Below are 14132 nucleotides of genomic sequence, written 5' to 3'. Positions count from 1 at the left end.
GCCAAGAGGTACCAAAGGCCAAAGGGGTGCATGTTCCAAGCGGTGCCTGTTGAGACCGGTCGTGTCCGTTCCTTCGGGATCAGACCATGTCTTGTCCGTTGAGACAAGTACACGGTCCGTCCAGGCCAGGGTAAGGGTCGCTACGTCCGATCGGCCATTGGCCTAACCGGATTGGGCCTGAGGCTTACTCGGCCGTTGCATCCAGGCCCAAGGCCGGATCAGGTAAGGAAGTCCATTGGGCCATTGAGCCGGACTTCATCTAGGCCGGTCGCACCTAGATTCTATCCGGATGGACGGATTGGTCTTCGGGACGATCCGGACTGTTCGTGTGTTCTGTTTATCTATTCTGGACTGTCTATCTGATTCTAAGTCAAGGGGTGGTTGGTTGAATGACTTAGGATTCGGTAGGCAGGTTCATATCTTTTCATAAGTATATTGTCTGAGGTTTATCAATGTTCTAGGAACCAAGCCAAGCATTGTAGGATCAACCAGTCCTATTCTCGGTTATGATTAATGCTTACCTGGTTGTGGTTTCAGGAACTAAGGATGGTTCTGGTCAAGCCAAGGAGCCGTGAAGGCTCGGTCAGTGAGAGGCTGTGTAACGTGTGGTTAGATGATGCTAGGGACGAACTAGTGATTGTCTATGAAACTGTTAAGAAGTTGTGTATTGGATCTCATGTTTCTAAGTAATACAAAGTTTACACATTATTATTCTGCTGTGCTATCTGTTCAATTGTTTTAGAACCTCAGATTCGAACATGACTTAGAAAATGAAAGACTTAAAATGAATCAAACAAGCAAAGAAATTGATTAGGTAGCAAACGGGTTCAGTCCTGTCGAGAGGCTGGATTCGGGCGTTACACTGCATGTCATGAACTTCTTGGGGGCTGAGAGGTGCTAGGCTATGCTTCTTGTTGTTGTGGGTGCAGCTATAGACGTTGGTGCGTCCATGGTGAAGGGTCTCCTTGTCAAACTGCCATGGCCTTCCTAGAAGTATATGGCCGGCTTCCTAGAAGGACACAACAACTTGTTCGGCAATCTTGAGCTCAGTCTCATCATTGAGCCATTTGAGACGGTATGGCCGAGGATGGGCAGTTTTTACCAACCCTAGCTTATCAACAAGATACTTGCTAGCCACGTTTGTAACACCCCCAAACCGTCCTAAGCATAGGTCGACCCACCGGCCAACAATCAAACAAGAACATGACCGACGGACGACCCACACCAAGGGTTGGAGATGAAAGGCCAACCGTCCAGCCAACAATCAAACAAGAACATGACCGGCCGTCCAACCCAACACCATGGTTTGGAAGCGCTACGTGACAGACTAGGGACAATCCAGTCAGAGTCATAAAATTTACTTCACCACCTCGACCAGTTCATCCACTAACTCGTCCCGCTGCGTCAAGGCACAAGGCTTTGCAACCCGGCCAAGAGTTAGCGTTTTCTGTTAGATCGAGGCCCAAGGCTTTTCACCCGTACTACGACCTAACGTTGTGTTAGCCCAGACTAGTCAAATATCAGAGTACTCATGAAGCGCATATAAAACATTTACTTTATTGATTCGAGAAATATCCATACATTGAATAATTCGAGACTGGGCCCGGCCTAATGCCAAATCGAGCCAACAAAACACATAACTCAATACCGTTTACAAAAGGCATGAAAATCTACACCGGCGGTCCTAACGTCCAGCACCAATCTATCTGATCATCCTTACCTAAAGCGACCGGCAAAAAGGACAACGGAGTTGGATGAATAACCTAATGTTACTCAGTGAATTATGATCCCCATCTAACAAATAAAACCTCTCACTATCCCACCCCAAACAATCTAAAGCGAGAGGTTCACTTAACAACACAATTCAATAACAAGAAGCAATATCCGAAATATGCAGCGGTAAAAGATAGCAAGATAACTAGCATTATGCTAATTACTAGCTCATTACCAAACTCAAACTCGATTTAAACCAAGGTTTAACAACCCAAAACCCGATATAAGATATATAACAAACTCGGGCCGTGGTGACGTTATGTTCCTCCTTCACTATCGGCAATATCCTATCTCCCTACCACAAAGGCCAGAAGAAGGACCTTTCAACCGACCGCAGCCCACTGTCCTTCGGGTCACTGCACGACAGCCCACAGTCCTTCGGGTCACTGCCACATTACACCGTCGTGTAATCACTCAGCCATAGGCCATGACCCCGTCTCTCTGAGTCATCCCGATCCAGCGAATAAGGGGTTTCCTTGAACCCGCCGGGTACGAGGTCTGAAGGAACACTAACTCACCCCAATATGCCTAGCATTGTGGGTTACACAAATGCTATCGGCCAATATACGATTATTACTAAACCCGGTAAAAATAACAAAAGGTTCCTAGTATTAATTACCACACAATCAACACATTTAACTTCAAATATGCCTAGCATTGTGGGTTACACAAATGCTATATGGCCAATACATGACTAATACTAAACCTGGTAAAATAACACAAGGTTCCTAGTATTAATTGCAAATTAACAAAATCAATCATATTCTAGAATCTAGCATAAAGACTAATTCCAGAATACCTAACTATCCACAACTTAGCGATATCATCTAAGCATTCAGCATTCGCTAACTAACCAATCAACCTAACCATTAGCATGCTACTATGGTTCCCAAGCAATAACTAAGCTTGCTATCAACTCAATCAACTAATACTCAACTATTAACTAATCAAACCGTTACTCAGTTTGACCCGGCCTCCTGCCATGATCCAACTTCCAACTAATGGGAACCTGCATGAAAAAAAGTCAGCAATCATTTGATCACAACTCACAGTGTTCTTTGCCGATAAGCAGCTGGTTGATCGGAGAGGACTTGGCCAAAACCCAATGGACGCCTTGACTGGACTGGACTGGACTGATCTTGACTTGGACATAACCTCGGCTTCACCATGTAGAAACTGACAGGCTTCGACAGACCGATCTGGACTCGGACAGAACCTCCTCTAGCTTCTGGACAGTTCTTCGGACTTCCCGCGGAGTATCGAGCAGAACTTCGACTTATCTGAAACCGTGGAACTGAACTATATCTGAACATCACCTCCACTTGATCATCAAAGGAACTGACTGGCCTGGACGAAATCATTTGGACAGAGCTTCCGCGTCACAATCGTATAGAATCGCCGATTGGACGGAACTGGCCTTCTCGGTGAGAATCGACTATACTCTAAGTCGGCCACTTTGTTTCTGTCTCCCTCTCTAGCCACGTTGACTTGCTTCCCATCTGAACTGATCTTCACTTGATTGATCTTCGGTTGGATAGAACCTTCCCTAGGCGCTGACTCGAAATCAGTAGAGTACTGACCTCGAAAACTCTCTAAAACTCTCGAAATAGCTCGGAATCACTTGCTTTCTTTTTCTACTTTTCTTTCACGTTTTTAACTAACTTTGGACAGGTCTGGATGTCCTCAAGTGATCTGGGGTCGTGGCCTATATATAGAATACAGCAGCCAATCATATTCAGGTTGGTTGCCGCCGGTGTGTCGCTCCGCATGGCTCCGAACGCATGCACGGCGACACCTCTTGCTCCACATGTCCTTCAGCATGGCCAGGACTCATTCAGGGCGCCACCACTCCTCCAAGATGTCAGGCTGCATGACTGGAACTCATGCAAGGCGCCACAGCATCACACACATGGCTGGCCGCATGCTTCGGTTGCATGCGCGGAGACACCTTGTGCTTGGTCGATCCACCTCGTGCTTCTACATGTCAATCTGCATGTGCAGCTTCCATGCATGTCTACACCTGCTCCTTGTGTTGACACTCAGCTTCTGATGTGATAGACATAACGTCCTGGCCATATGCATAGAGACACCTCGAGCTTCTTGGCCGGTTTACGCGATTTTTGACCCTCCCACGATCAATCCCGAATATTTTTCCGCTCCCGTTCTGATGAGCTAATTATTCTTCAGAGACTCCAAAATATTTCTGACCTTGATGAAAAATATTTCCCGAGCCTCCGGCCTCCTCGAAGAATTCCATAATACCAAAATTAGGGTTTTCGCCCAACCTCGGGTTTTCCCGTCGTGCTTTGATCCCGTTGTGCTTGCTTCCCGTCGTGCTTAATTCCCATCCTGCTTCCAATGTCTTCGAAATAATACTCCACTGATACAAAGTTTCACAGAAAACTTCGTGCTGAAGAAACGTCATTCTTCCAAAACGTCGAGCTTCTAAACCGTCGTGCTTCCAAAAATGTTATGCTTCCAAAACGTCTGTCTGACCAATCTAAGACATCTTCTAACTATGGCGGAGCAACTTATTCGACTCATAGTTCACTCACGATCACTTCTTCGCCCACCTCGTACTTCAAAATTTCTCGATCGATAAGTATCACCCGCGACTTGACCACCACAAAGATACTCTGACCATTTTTTGTTTTTAAACGGGTTTCTACAACGTTAGTACAAGAACCACCATCAATGATCAGGCTACATACCTTGTGATCAATACAACATCTTGTGTGAAAGATGTTCTCCTGCTGAATGGTCTCTGGATCAAAGAGGGTGTTAAGAGCTCTCCGGGTCACTAGCAGCTCGCCTGTCTCCGGTTAGTCGGTCACTTCCTCATCAGAGATCACTGCCGCGGCCTCTGCCTCATCTTGGGATTTATACTCGCCATCTCCCTTTAGGACCATCACTCGTTTGTTCGGGCAATCCCGAGCGTAGTGGTCCTTGCCCTGACACTTATAATAAACGATGTCACGAGTACGCAAAGTTTGGGCTTGAGTCTTACCCTGCTCTGGTTTGGGTGCGTTGGACGAGTCAGCCTGGTTCGTCTTGAATCGGCTCTCGATCTCAATCGCCTTGCCCTTGTCGCCATGTTTTGCACCCGGTTGCGTCCACGCGGGTTTGCTACGACTGGCACTGGTCGTCTTGCGCTTGATGTGCTGCTCGGCTTGCGTAGCAAAGTGCAGTAGGTTGTTGAAGTCTTCATACTGTTGTCTCTCCACCTTGCGGGCAATGCGGTCTTGCAGCCCTTCCAGGAATTGGGACATCATCGTCTCTTCGTGCTTGTCGGTATCAAGCTTTTTCCTAAGAGCCTCGAACTCCTCAAAGTACTCCTCCACGGTCTTAGTTCCCTGCATATGTTTACGAAAACTTTTTTGTACATCACGTTGGTATGAAGATGGAATGTACCTCGCGCGAAGCTTGGTCCGCATCTCAGTCCAATTACGCGCTTTCCACACTGGTCCGGACTTGGCGACGTCTCGATCCCACCACGAAAGAGCATTGTCCGTCAGCTGGGCTGCTGCCAGTGCGACCTTCTTAGCCTCGCTATACTGGTAATAGTCGAAGATGTACTCCATGCGCTTTTTCCACACTATGTAAGCATCCATATCAACCTTGCCGGAAAACGTTGGAGGGTTCAACTTAAGCGCCTTGCCTCCTAACCATGGTGGCTCTTCCTCCTCTCGGTCTCGACCTCCTCTATGGTTGCGGCCTCCTCCTACTTGGACTAGGTGTCCTCGCATGTTCCTCCTTCCTCCCCGGTTCAGCCTTTCCTCGTCCTGACTGCGCGTATCATCAGTACTGTCCGCGTCCGAGTCAGTGTCATGCGGATCCGGCTGGTTCCTCCTGGGTGGCCGAGGTCCGTTGGGCCTGCCTCCCTGCCATAGCTGAGCAAGCTCGGCGTTGATAGCCCTAAGATTCGCCCTCAGCTCTTCATTGTCGGCTAGGAGCTGAGCGTTTATGGCCGCTTGGTCTTGACCTACATCACCCATATTTTCTGAAAAAGAAACTCAAAGAAAGATCAAAGGCAAAAGGGTTTAAACAGAGGCTTGGGTCGGGTACTAGAGTATCGACCAAGGCAAATACATAAATGCGGAATTAAATTTGAAAATCGAATCAAGATTAAAAGGAAAGTGGGAATATTTTTTTTTAATTTTTTATTCGAAAATTTGGAAAGAAAGCAAAACTAATTAATTTTTTATTTTTTTTAAATGCAAAAATCAAAACTTGGAGAACAATCCGAAAAAATTCAAAAAAGGAAAGTAAATTTTTTTTTTTGAAGTGCGACGGCTAGGGTTCAGAAAGAACTGAGTTTCACAGGAAACTTCAGCTCTGATACCAAAATGTTGTAGGCACGGATCGGGATGATCGGACGATACGGACTGAGGGTTGCTGCGGTTCAGTCTCGGCTAGGCTGGACGGTTCCGGCTGGGTCTTCTCTTATATGCGGTTGTACCTGAAACAAATATGAACCTTTTTATGAGTTTTCTACAAAGTTAAGAACAGAAACAGAGAGGCAAATGGATGAATGATAAATAAGCAAGATATGATTTTTATGGGTTTTAAAATATGGATGAAGGAAATCTAAGAACATAAAAGATAAATAGAAGAGAAGAATGGCGGTTGGGATCTGTTGCTGGATGGGTATCTCTCTCAACAAGATCAAAAGATGGTTTGAAGGATAGATATGGATCCGGCTCTTGCTGGACGTATGTCTCTCTCAAGATCGGACAAGGGATGGAGTGGATCGATGGAATCCACAAAGAACAATGGATCGGCTCTTTGATATGTCAGACAGCTGCTCTCAATAGTTTCACACAACTGAAAGACTTAGGGTTTCTTTGGTAAAGCAAAACGATTTTCATAAAAGACTTAGTCAAAATCGGCACACTACAAGGGTTTAAATAGTTTTCCCTTAATGAACTCTAAAAGATAAAAGGCCTAGACAAATGGCCGACTCTTAAAAGGACTGACAATTGCCCAAAATCTTAACCAAAATAAATTAAAGAAAACAATAGACCGGTCCCGGATTGAGATGTCCGGATCAGAACTCATAGTATGCTGGCATGTTGCCTCATTAACACCTTATCGGGAAAACCCAGTGGGACAAAACCCGATGAAGGAAAAAGAGTACAACACATAGTACTCCTTCTGATGGACGGCTATATCTCTGAACCGGAAGCAAGTTGGTTGGATGGATTGAGGATGAAGGTGGAACTGGTCAGGCCGGCTTCATTCTGGTCGATGGAGGAGAACTGGCTTGAATGGAACGAATCTAGAACCTCTAACGGTTTGCTGGTGTCTTCAAGCTTTAAGTCGGCCAACTCCTGGATCAATAGTTGCTTGAATCTGGTTTTTTCCTGTGCAGGCAACTCCTGGACAGCTTTGGCAAATCCAGCTCTTATAACCCTTGAGCCGGACCTTGTGGTAGGCCCTTTGCGGATGATGGGAACCTCAGTCGTGGGTACTACAACACACAGGACGTCCGTGGGTGTCCGCCAGCACACACAAGACGTCTGTGGCTGTCCGTTTGTGTCCGTGTGTGTCCAAGAGCACACACAGAACGTCCGTGGCTGTCCATCAGTACACATATCAGCACGCTGGACCTTGGACTCAGCACGCTGGCCCTTCATGTGGACAGTTCGGGTGATTTTGGCCCACGTGGGCTGTCTGTTCAGTACACACAGGACGTCTGTGGGTGTCCGCCAGCACACACAGGACGGCCGTGGCTGTTCGTTTGTGACCGCCAGCACACACAGGACATCTGTGGCTGTCCATCAATACACATATCAGCACGCTGGCCCTTCCCATGGACTGTTCGGGTGATTTTGGCCCACATAGGCTGTGTGTTCAGTACACACAGGACGTTTGTGGGTGTCCGTTAGCACACACAGGACGTCCGTGTGTGTCCGTCAGCACACACAGGACGTCTGTGGCTGTCCGTGTGTGTACGTGTGTGTCCGTCAGCGCACACAGGACGTCTGTGGCTGTCCATCAGTACACATATCAGCACGTTGGTCCTTGGACTCAGCACGCTGGCCCTTCCCGTGGACTGTTCGGGTGATTTTGGCCCAAGTTGGCTGTCTGTTCAGTACACACAGGACGTCCGTGGGTGTCCGTCAGCACACAGAGGACGTCCGTGGGTGTCCGTCAGCACACACAGGATGTCCGTGGCTGTCCGTGTGTGTCCATGTGTGTCCGTCAGCACACACAGGACGTCTGTGGATGTCCCATGGACTGTTCGGGTGATTTTGGCCCATGTGGGCTGTCTGTTCAGTACACACAGGACGTCTGTGGGTGTCTGCCAGCACATACAGGACGTCTGTGGCTGTCCGTGTGTGTCCGTGTGTGTTCGTGTGTGTCCGTCAGCACACACAGGACCCTTCTCGTTGACTGTTCGGGTGATTTTGGCCCATGTGGGCAGTCTGTACAGTACACACAGGACGTCCATGGGTGTCCGCCAGCACACACAGGACGTCCGTGGGTGTCCGCCAGCACACACAGGACGTCCGTGGGTGTCTGCCAGTACACTAGCACGTTGGTCCTTGGACTCAGCACGCTAGCCCTTCCCGTGGACTGTTCGGGTGATTTTGGCCCACGTGGGCTGTCTGTCCAGTACACAAAGGACGTGTGTGGGTGTCTGTCAGCACACACAGGACATCCGTGGGTGTCCCTCAGCACACACAGGACGTCCGTGGCTGTCCGTGTGTATCCGTGTGTATCTGTGGGTGTCCGTCAGCACATATAGGACGTCCGTGGGTGGCCGTCAGCACACACAGGACGTTTTGTGGCTGTCTGTGTGTGTCCGTGTGTGGCCTTGTGTGTCCGTCAGCACACACAAGACGTTCGTGGCTGTCCATCAGTACGCATGTCAGAATGTTGATCCTTGGACTCAGCACGCTGACCCTTCCCGTGGACTGTTCGGGTGATTTTGGACCACGTGGGCTTTCTGTTCAGTACACACAAGACGGCCGTGGGTGTCCGCCAGCACACACAGGACGTCTGTGGCTGTCCGTGTGTGTCCGTCAGCACACACAGGACGTCCGTGGCTTTCCATCAGTACACATATCAGCACATTGGTCCTTGGACTCAGCACGCTAGCCATTCCTGTGGACTGTTCGGGTGATTTTGGCCCACGTGGGCTGTCTGTCCAGTACACAAAGGAAGTCCGTGGGTGTCTGTCAGCACAGACAGGACATCTGTGGGTGTCCGTCAGCACACACAGGACGTCCGTGGCTGTCCGTGTGTGACTGTGGGTGTCCGTCAGCACACATAGGACGTCCGTGGGTGTCCGTCAGCACACACAGGACGTTTGTGGCTGTCCGTGTGTGTCCGTCAGCACACACAAGACGTCTGTGGCTGTCCATCATTACGCATGTCAGCACGTTAGTCCTTGGACTCAGCATGCTGACCCTTCCCGTGGACTGTTCGGGTGATTTTGGCCCACATGGGCTGTTTGTTCAGTACACACAGGACGTCCGTGGGTGTCCGCCAGCTCACACAAGACGTCTGTGGCTGTCCATGTGTGTCCGTGTTTGTCCGTGTGTTTTTGTCAGCACACACAGGACGTCTGTGGCTGTCCATCAGTACACATATCAGCACGCTGGTCCTTGGACGCCCCGAGCACGCAGATGCCAAGGCACGCCGTGAGTCGCGTGCTGCAGACCACGATCAAGGCAGCAACGTCTCCGCGTGCGTAACAAAAGCCCAGGCTTAGATCACCACCTTAATCCGCGTAGATCAACGCCCCGAATCGATCGGCGGACCGGATTGCTCCGTTCCGCATCCGACCGGGATGAATCGCCGGCCTCCATCCGCTTCCCTCCTGACAATTTCAAGCACTCTGTGACTCTCTTTTCAAAGTCCTTTTCATCTTTACCTCGCGGTACTTGTTCGCTATCGGTCTCTCGCCCATATTTAGCCTTGGACAGAATTTACCGCCCGATTGGGGCTGCATTCCCAAACAACCCAACTCGTAGACAGCGCCTCGTTGTGCGACAGGGTCCGGGCACGATGGGGCTCTCACCCTCTCTGGCGCCCCTTTCCAGGGAAGTTAGGCCCGGTCCGTCGCTGAGGACGCTTCTCCAGACTATAATTTGAACGCCAAAGACGTCCAATTTTCAAGCTGGGCTCTTCCCGGTTCGCTCGCCGTTACTAAGAGAATCCTTGTTAGTTTCTTTTCCTCTGCTTATTGATATGCTTAAACTCAGCGGGTGATCCCGGTTGACCTGGGGTTCGCGTTGAGGACTTTGGGTCATCAAGAGCTTTTGGACCGGAACGTCTGACTGTATGACGAGAATTGAATTCACCACCTAATGTCAAGACCCTCCTGACGTCCTTAGCTAGGATTTTGGCCAGCCGCGTGCGGTAACACACGGGAGATCAGCTTCCGTCCCATATCCTCGAGAGGATGGGGGGACGACGATTTGTGACACCCAGGCAGACGTGCCCTCGGCCATAAGGCTTGGGGCGCAACTTGCGTTCAAAGACTCGATGGTTCACGGGATTCTGCAATTCACACCAAGTATCGCATTTTGCTACGTTCTTCATCGATGCGGGAGCCAAGATATCTGTTGCCGAGAGTCGTTTTAGACTTTACATTGCAGCACTGCTTCTGAACAAACACCGTCTCCGGGTTTGCGAAAGCAGGCTGTTTAGTTGCATTTTCCTTAAAACTTTTCGTGCCGGGGTTTGGTGATATCCGGAAGCTATGCGTATGATCCAACCAAAACTGGAGTCTTGGGCATGGATGAACGCATAACAACGGAATCGACAAGCACAGTAAAAAACCGGCCTACCGAGAGTGATGTTTCATCGTTCTCAGGTCGTTCTGTTTCCAGGATACGACAATGATCCTTCCGCAGGTTCACCTACGGAAACCTTGTTACGACTTCTCCTTCCTCTAAATGACAAGGTTTAGTGGACTTCTCGCGACGTCGCAGATGGCAAACCACCCACGTCGCCGCGATCTGAACACTTCATCGGATCATTCAATCGGTAGGAGCGACGGGCGGTGTGTACAGAGGGCAGGGACGTAGTCAACACGAGCTGATGACTCGCACTTACTAGGAATTCCTCGTTGAAGACCAAAAATTGCAATGATCTATCCCCATCGCGATGAAATTTCAAAGATTACCCGGGCCTGTCGGCCAAGGTGTGAACTCGTAGAATACATCAGTGTAGCGTGCGTGCGGCCCAGAACATCTAAGGGCATCACAGACCTGTTATTGCCTCAAACTTCCTTGGCCTAAACCCGGCTTCTGGTTCATCCTGCATCGCCAGTTCTGCTTACCAAAAAATGGCCCACTTGGAGCTCTCAATTCCGTGGGATGGCTCAACAAAGCAGCCACACCGTCCTACATATTTAAAGTTTGAGAATAGGTCGAGGACATTGCGTCCCCGATGCCTCTAATCATTGGCTTTACCCGATAGAACTTGTTTCCGAGTTCCAGATATCCTGAGGGAAACTTCGGAGGGAACCAGCTACTAGGTGGTTCGATTAGTCTTTCGCCCCTATACCCAAGTCAGACGAACGATTTGCACGTCACTATCGATGCGGGCCTCCACCAGAGTTTCCTCTTGCTTTGCCTCGCTCAGGCATAGGTCACCATCTTTCGGGTCCCGACAGGCATGCTCACACTAGAACCCTTCTCAGCAGATCAAGGTCGGTCGGCTGTGCACCCGTGAGGGATCCAACCAATCAGCTTCCTTGCACCTTACGGGTTTACTCACCCGTTGACTAGCACACATGTCAGACTCCTTGGTCCGTGTTTCAAGACGGGTCGAATGGGGAGCCCACAGGCCCACGCCCTGAGCACGCAGATGTCGAGGCACGCCGTGAGGCGCGAGCTGCAGACCACGATCAAGGCAGCGACGTGTCCGCGTGCGTAACAAAAGCCTAGGCTTATGTCACCACCTTAATCCACGTAGGTCCATGCCCCGAATCGATCGGCAGACCGGATTGCTCCGTCCCGCATCCGACTGGGATGAATCGCCGGCTCCCATCCGCTTCCTCCCTGACAATTTCAAGCACTCTGTGACTCTCTTTTCAAAGTTCTTTTCATCTTTACCTCGTGGTACTTGTTCGCTATCGGTCTCTCGCCCATATTTAGCCTTGGACGGAATTTACCGCCCGATTGCGGCTGCATTCCCAAACAACCCAACTCGTAGACAGCACCTCGTTGTGCGACAGGGTCCGGGCACGACGGGGCTCTCACCCTCTCTGGCGCCCCTTTCCAGGGAATTGGCCCCGGTCCATCGCTGAGGACGCTTCTCCAGAGTATAATTCGAACGCCGAAGACGTCCGATTTTCAAGCTGGGCTCTTCCCGGTTCGCTCGCCATTACTAAGGGAATCCTAGTTAGTTTCTTTTCCTCCGCTTATTGATATGCTTAAACTCAGCGGGTGATCCCGCTTGACCTGGGGTCGCGTTGAGGACTTTGGGTCATCAAGAGCTTGTGGACCGGAACGTCTGACTGTATGACGAGAATTGAATTCACCAACGCATGTCAAGACGCTCCTGACGTCCTTAGCTAGGATTCTGGCCAACCGCGTGCGGTAACACACGGGAGATCAGCTTCCGTCCCATATCCTCGAGAGGATGGGGGGACGACGATTTGTGACACCCAGGCAGACATGCCCTCGGCCAGAACACTTGGGGCGCAACTTGCGTTCAAAGACTCGATGGTTCACTGGATTCTGCAATTCACACCAAGTATCGCATTTTGCTACGTTCTTCATCGATGCGGGAGCTGAGATATCTGTTGCTGAGAGTCGTTTTAGACTTTACATTGCAGCACTGCTTCCGAACAAACACCGTCTCCGGGTTTGCGAAAGCAGGCTGTTTAGTTGCATTTTCCTTAAAACTTTTTGTGCCGGGGATTGGTGATATCCGGAAGCTATACGTATGATCCAACCAAAACTGAAGTCGGCTGTGCACCCATGAGGGATCCAACCAATCAGCTTCCTTGCACCTTACGGGTTTACTCACCCGTTGACTCGCACACATGTCAGACTCCTTGGTCCGTGTTTCAAGACGGGACGAAGGGGGAGCCCACAGGCCGACGCCCCAAGCACGCAGATGCCAAGGCACGCCGTGAGGCGCTTGCTGCAGACCACGATCAAGGCAGCGACGTCTCCGCGTGCGTAACAAAAGCCCAGGCTTAGATCACCACCTTAATCCACGTAGATCCACGCCCCGAATCGATCGGCGGACCGGATTGCTCCGTTCCGCATCCGACCGGGATGAATCGCCGGCTCCCATCCGCTTCCCTCCTGACAATTTCAAGCACTCTGTGACTCTCTTTTCAAAGTCCTTTTCATCTTTACCTCGTGGTACTTGTTCGCTATCGGTCTCTCGCCCATATTTAACCTTGGACGGAATTTACCGCCCGATTGGGGCTGCATTCCCAAACAACCCAAGTCGTAGACAGCTCCTCGTTGTGCGACAGGGCCGGGCACGATGGGGCTCTCACCCTCTCTGGCGCCCCTTTCCAGGGAACTTGGGCCCAGTCCATCGCTGAGGACGCTTCTCCAGACTATAATTTGAACGCCAAAGACGTTCGATTTTCAAGCCGGGCTCTTCTCGGTTCGCTCGCCGTTACTAAGGGAATCCTAGTTAGTTTCTTTTCCTCTGCTTATTGATATGCTTAAACTCAGCGGGTGATCCCGGTTGACCTGGGGTCGCGTTGAGGACTTTGGGTCATCAAGGGCTTTTGGACCGGAACGTCTGACTGTATGACAAGAATTGAATTCACCACCGCATGTCAAGACGCTCCTGACGTCCTTAGCTAGGATTTTGGCCAACCGCGTGCGGTAACAAACGGGAGATCAGCTTCCGTCCCATATCCTCGAGAGGATGGGGGGATGATGATTTGTGACACCCAGGCAGACGTGCCCTCGGCCAGATGGCTTGGGGCGCAACTTGCGTTCAAAGACTCGATGGTTCACGGGATTCTGCAATTCACACCAAGTATCGCATTTTGCTACGTTCTTCATCGATGCGGGAGCCGAGATATCTGTTGCCGAGAGTCATTTTAGACTTTACATTGCAGCACAGCTTCTGAACAAACACTGTCTCCGGGTTTGCGAAAGCAGGCTGTTTAGTTGCATTTTCCTTAAAACTTTTCATGCCGGGGTTTGGTGATATCCGGAAGCTATGCGTATGATCCAACCAAAACTGGAGTCTTGGGCATGGATGAACGCATAACAACGGAATCGACAAGCACAGTAAAAAACCGGCCTACCGAGAGTGATGTTTCATCGTTCTCAGGTCGTTCTGTTTCCAGGGTACGACAATGATCCTTCAGCAGTTTCACCTACGGAAACCTTGTTACGACTTCTCCTTCCTCTAAATGA

General features: G+C 50.1%; 1 long non-coding RNA gene and 3 other non-coding genes across 4 annotated transcripts; all 4 read right to left on the bottom strand.

The window, feature by feature from the left end:
- Positions 1-587: 587 nt before the first annotated feature.
- On the bottom strand, positions 588-7718 carry LOC117130619. Its single transcript, XR_004453943.1, has 3 exons — positions 7674-7718; positions 7467-7468; positions 588-862 (listed from the first exon to the last, which is right to left on the bottom strand). It is a non-coding gene; the product is annotated as an uncharacterized LOC117130619 (long non-coding RNA).
- A 2487-nt stretch (positions 7719-10205) lies between these two features.
- LOC117130620 lies at positions 10206-10361 on the bottom strand. The gene has a single exon (XR_004453944.1). It is a non-coding gene; the product is annotated as a 5.8S ribosomal RNA (ribosomal RNA).
- A 2033-nt stretch (positions 10362-12394) lies between these two features.
- On the bottom strand, positions 12395-12550 carry LOC117130624. The gene has a single exon (XR_004453946.1). It is a non-coding gene; the product is annotated as a 5.8S ribosomal RNA (ribosomal RNA).
- Positions 12551-13651: 1101 nt separating this feature from the next.
- Positions 13652-13807, bottom strand: LOC117130623. Its single transcript, XR_004453945.1, has one exon. It is a non-coding gene; the product is annotated as a 5.8S ribosomal RNA (ribosomal RNA).
- Positions 13808-14132: the final 325 nt, after the last annotated feature.

The sequence above is a fragment of the Brassica rapa genome, unplaced genomic scaffold, assembly GCF_000309985.2.
Source record: "Brassica rapa cultivar Chiifu-401-42 unplaced genomic scaffold, CAAS_Brap_v3.01 Scaffold0601, whole genome shotgun sequence".
Taxonomy (NCBI): domain Eukaryota; kingdom Viridiplantae; phylum Streptophyta; class Magnoliopsida; order Brassicales; family Brassicaceae; genus Brassica; species Brassica rapa.
This window is presented reverse-complemented; position numbering and strand designations above follow the sequence as displayed.